The sequence below is a fragment of the Sitophilus oryzae genome, unplaced genomic scaffold (genome assembly GCF_002938485.1).
Source record: "Sitophilus oryzae breed Bouriz unplaced genomic scaffold, Soryzae_2.0 scaffold_1977_pilon_pilon, whole genome shotgun sequence".
Taxonomy (NCBI): Eukaryota; Metazoa; Arthropoda; class Insecta; order Coleoptera; family Curculionidae; genus Sitophilus; species Sitophilus oryzae.
In genome coordinates, this window is record NW_022146698.1 from 564,944 (window position 1) to 571,192 (window position 6,249).

Genomic DNA, 6,249 nt, shown 5'->3' on the forward strand with positions numbered 1-6,249 from the left:
AATGACAATCGATGACATTTCCCATATAAATTTACATATAAAATGACAGCGATCTTCATTTCATAGCCATCGCTGACTCCGTTTTTTCTCGATCATACGGTATTATGAATATATAAAATTGTAATAATAATAACATTTATTTATATATTTTACATTAAAATTAAAATTTATCATTTACGGTTTTTTTCTTAATGGTTTTAAACTTATTAGAATTATTTTATTTCTTTCAAGTTAGTTTAATTTCTAGTTATTTACAGGCAACAATAGTTTTGATTATATGTATTGATGTTTTGAAGTACTACCATGACGAGTCTTATTATAGAACAATCAATCGGAGATAGAAGTAACATTTTACCTATAATGTTACTAATATACTTATACTATATACATAATATAATATACTTTGATTATAATTAATGTTTGTATCATAATTTCTTAAAAATATGAAGTTAGTGGATTAATAGCAATTTTAGACATATATGTTATATCCATATTTAACCTTCAAATGACCTTATTTACTCTTTATACTTATTTATTGTTATTCATTGTTTATTTCAAAGTTAAACGTATAAGTTCGTTCTAATATAACTCATAAACAATCATATTATGTTTCCTGAGAATCTTTCCAACTACGATGTTCCCATGGTCTCTTCAGTAAACCAGTCGCAGTTCCATGATGGGAAGCGAAGACTCAGCAACTTTAAGAATATTTAAGCCAATCTTTTTCCCAGGAGGAACAACTCGAACGCACAACGCACAACTCGAATAAACTCTCGAACGCAACTCGTATCCGTGTCGTATTGAAGTTCATATAATAATTTTGTATCTTTATCAAACTAAATAAAGTTTTTAAAGTATTTTCATGTTTTTTTAAAATAATAAAAGTGAAAGATAAAATCTAACATATATTTTATCGAAGAGTGTGTGTAGTTGATAAGACTAAAATAAGCTTTATGTTTTGTCTTTTTCTCTTTAGAAGGAAGCATTTTTTAACTTTTGCTGAAGCTGATTCTACAATTTTCATTACGGAGGCTAAAAGGCCTTTTAAGGCCTCCGTAGTTTTGATGGAATGTTAAAAAAAACTATTATGAACATGACATGGAGCTACAGCATTTAAAAATTAAAAAAAAGAAAAAAACTTGGACACATCCCTTTTAATATCCCGAATTTTTAATAAAGCACTTTTTAAACGTAGCATAATAATCTAGATAGGAATCTAGAGTTTTATTTCTATATAATTTTATTGACTATAAAAATACATAATAACCGTTCACGTATTGTGCGAAATATTAAAATAATAATATAAATAATATACCGGGCGTACTATGATTGAAAAAAAATAGCGTCAGCGATGACTATGAAATGAAGATCGCTGTCATTTTATATGGGAAATGTCCTCAATCGTCATTTCCCAGCCAACTGGACGCCGTTTTTTCGATCATACAGTATATATTGACAAAAAAACACTGAAAAGCACATATTTGTTTTCTACTGAAAATAATTCCAAAATAACTCGCAATTTGGCAACATCGAAGATGTGCGCATGCGTAGTGTCTGTGGCTATATGCAGCAAAAACTCGTTTCAAGGTCAGCCACCGGATCCACACCTTTACCCAACGGATTTATATGTTAGTACTTTTTATGTTATATACAGGGTGTCCCAGAAATGAGTGCAGATATTTTAAGGGGTGGTAGATCTGGTCAAAATAAACATATTTTCTCTTTACCATTTTTAAAATAAATTGAAAATAACCGAGTTATTTAACTTTGAAAATTTAAAAAAATAATCGCAACATTTTGAGAACCACCGGCAGATATCGCCTATCTAAAAAAACTACATCCAATTACCCGGATCAAGCCCGGATTTCAGTTAATTCGACGCACTGTGTTGCCATAGGGACAAGAAAGTATATGTTAAAAGTAAGTCATAAAATCACAACACCTGAGGAGTTTGCAGAGATGCATTACATTTTTAAGATTGTGATATTATTACATAAAATAAATTAAAAGTTAAATGTTTAATAATGTGTTAAAAAATGTTTTAAAAAGTTAAATTAAAAAACTTACCCAACATTAAAAAAGATACTTATGACAGATCGATGTAACTGTGACAGTTCTCTTTTTCGATATACACTTAATTAAAATACACTTCACTGTGCTGCTTTACTTATACATGCTATTATAATAACTACTAAAATAACAGTCCCCATTTTTAACACATTATTTTCATATAGGCCTCATCACAATTTGAACCACTGATTTACAAAACACCTTGAAAAGCACACATTACTTTGAATACCTTTCTGAATGAATAAATGTTGAGAATTATTGTCTCTTACCGCCACTTTCCGAACTACTTTCAATCTAAGACAATACATGTTTCACTCAACAATTTTAAATACGTATTTTGTTTTTTCGCTATTTTTTGTATGTATTTCAACAATTCCATCAACAGCCCGACCGTCGCGTCGGCCGTCGGCCAAGAGAGCGGCGCATCACTGGTAACTGCTCCATTGTCGCGCCGCTGTGTCGAGCTTGCGTCATATGAGGTTGCCGTAGTTTCAACAATTTCAAATTCAAGACACTCGAAGCAATCAAATTCTTATTAAATTTTAAAAATAAAACAGAAAAACATGAAAGGAAACAAACAAAACACAAATGAATTGGTTATGGATAAGGTCACAAAAAAGAAATTTCTAAAATGTTTATCGTAATTCAGAATTCAATACATCGAAAACAGCCCGACGAATAATCAATTCATTTTTGTTTTATTTATTTCCTTTCATGTTTCTCTGTTTTATTTTTAAAATTTAATACGAATTTGACTGCTTCGAATGTCTTGAATTTGAAATTATTGTAACTACGGCAACGTTTAACATCGTCGTCTGACGCAAGCCCGCAACGACGGCGCGGCGACCGGCGACTCATAGGACCAGTTCACACGCGGCAGTTCTTGGCTGACGGTTAGGCTGTCGATGGAATTGTCGAAATACATCGAAAAAATAGCGAAAAAACAAAATACGTTGTCAATAATTGTTGAGTGAAACATGTATTTTCTTAGATTGAAAGTAGTTCGTAAAGTGGCGATAAGAGACAATAATTCTCAACATTTATTCATTCAGAAAGGTATTCAAAGTAATGTGCGCTTTTCAAGGTGTTTTGTAAAACAATGGTTCAAATAAAACAGAGAAACATGAAAGAAAACAAACAAAACAAAAATGAATCGATTATTCGTTTGGCTGTTTTCTAAATTTTTTGAATTGAATTCTAAATTACGATAAACATTTTAGGAATTTCTTTTTGTGACCTGATTGTGAATAACATGAATCATTTTATTAAATTTATTCCAAAATAAAGTTATTTTGCAGCATAACAAAGATTTTCGTAAACGTCATAAACGTAATGTTTTAGTTAATTTTCGGTGGTTTTTGTGTTAAGTTTTCATTGAAAGGGTAAATACTAAAAATAATTAATGTGTTTTTTTTTCTATAATTATTATTAATAATTATAAATGTAGAACTATGTTATAATAATTTATAAATGTAGAACTATGTTCCGCCGAACTATGTAGAATGTGGATAACATAGGAGGTTGCAACACTGCAAGGTTTAGATACACCGTAGGGAAATCTCAGGTGAATATACAAATGGCACTAAAAAGTTTTTTCAAATTTCCCGGAAAATGTCAAGAAAAATTTTAAATTTTCAACATTTTTTTTTCGCAAAAAAAACCTCATAGGCGTGTTTCTGGGGTTGAACTATACTACCAGTTAAAATATTTGCACTTATTTCTGGGACACCCTGTATAGTTGATTTATATGCCGTGCTTTTGGCATAACTGATTTTTTGGTAAAGGTGGATTCTTTAGTCATTGGGTAAAGGCAAAATGAAAAATGTTTTTTGGGTGTTAATCAGTAATAATACAAATTCTATAATTATTAATTTTATAATTTCAGATTTATCTTGATATAAAAAATTAAGGTAAGAAGGATAATGGAGATTGTAAAGTTAAGGTATTATGATTGAAATCGGAGTTGTAAGTAATATAAATAAATAAATATTATTTACATTAGAATAATTAAAACTTATGATTTACGCATTTTTTCTTATTGGTTTTAAACCTATTAGAATTATTTTGTATCATCAATATGACACATTTATTACATCCAAGTTGTTTAATTTCTAGTTGTTTACGGGCAACAATATTTTTGATTATATCTGTTATGTGTATTGAAGTACCGTATAATCGAAAAAAAGGCGTCCAGTTGGCTTGGAAATGACGATCGATGACATTCCCCATATAATTTTACATATTAAGTGACAGCGATGTTCATGCATCAGCCCCGGATCTACAATTTTTTTGAACCGGGGCAAAAAATTGATAGTAGCGCCCCCTCTCTCCAGCGTTTGCAATAAATTAATTTAAAAAACTTACAATTAATATCTAGATATAGGTAGGCATTTTTCGCAAACGGGACAGAATGGGCCCTTAGGCTTCATTCAGAACCTCCGAATTAGTGGAATAAATTAGTGGTTTCAATTAGCGTAGAAGTTTGTTCCTGTAATTTCAATGTAAGCATTCAGAACGTCTAAATTAGTGGTAGTCATTTTCAATTAGTAGAAAAAGTAAACAAACTTTTGACTTTTCTACTAATTATACTTAAAATTTTGCGGGAAATGTCATTTTGGCCATTGATTAGCATCCGTCAAGAGAAATCGTGGTTAGAAATCAAAAGTTTATTGTTTTATAAGCTAAATATTTGCCTTGTATCACAGAATATCTAGCTACGCAACAGAAAAATACTCGAAATGAAAGAGCTAAAATTGCACAAATAAAATACTAGATGGCGCGACAATATCATAATCAGAATATTATTGGAAATTTTCAACTTTCGGTTTTGGATCGACGGCTCGTCAACGGCCTTATAGCTCGGCTAAATATGCACAGTTGCCAGATTCAAAAAGACTTGAATTGGCATCCCGTTCTTTTTATTGTGTATAATGCAGTATGTGTTTCTTTCAATTCTTCTTTTCTTGTCAGATACACTTATATTAATTATTCCTTTGGCTATTAAAATAGTTTTAAGTATATTATTACAAAACATATACATTTTTAATAGACACTACCTAATAATGTTAACTAAGAAAATACCTTTAACTACCTTTAAAATTAATAATATACAGGGCGATTGATAGTGATATTTATTAATGCTGAAACGTTAGTAATGAAATACACGTTTAATAATAATGGAAATGATTTATTAAAATGCAGTACAAAAAATGTTAATTGACTAAAAAAATACTATAATAATAGGGTTCCCAACTTGAGCATCGGCGATTCCGGGACAATTATCTTTAAGCTTTTAAATAATTCAAACAAAAAATTAAATATTAGAAATTAAAATATATTACGTGTGTGGTACACACTTTTTTAGTTTCCAGGTCCCGGCCAAGGCAAAACTTTCGCCGGGACAAACTTTCTGATTCCTGGTTAATCCCGGCCAAACCGGGACGTTTGGGAACCCTATATAATAACAATGTTTTTCTGTTTGACACGTTATTTATATAGACCTAGGTAGATTTTAAAAAGTGACACAGGTACAATTAATAATATATTAGTTCGCAAAAGTTGTCACGACATCGTACAATAAATTAAAATCACAAACAAATTAAATTATTTAATTAAACAAATCTTTATAAAGAAACACAAGTATATCACATTTGGGCCCAATCCAAACGCTAGGAAATGGTATCGTAATATGAGTACTACATTATGGTACCCTTGATATGCTTCATGGTACCATAATATTGCAATGTCATCAAAAATACTTAATCAAATATGAGCCAAAATCGAACGTCATCAGGGAAGTGGTATCGTAATGTGGTACCATATTAGCGGTACTACTTTATATATGCATCATAGTAGATGCATCATAGTACCATCATATTTACAATGTCACCGAAGATACTTACTATACCAAGTTAAGCCCCAATCGAACGCCAGGAAATGGTATCGTATATGTACTATTATGGTACCTCTTGATAGTTTCATGGTACCATAATATTGCAATGTCATCAAAATATGCAAGGATATATCAAATATGAGCCCAAATGAACCTCAGGAAGTGGTATCATAACATGGTACTATAGAAGGTACCAATTTATATGCTCCATGGTGCCATCATATTGATGTTACCGAAAGTACGTAGCATACAAAGTTTAAGCTCACCGAACGCCAGGAAATGGTATC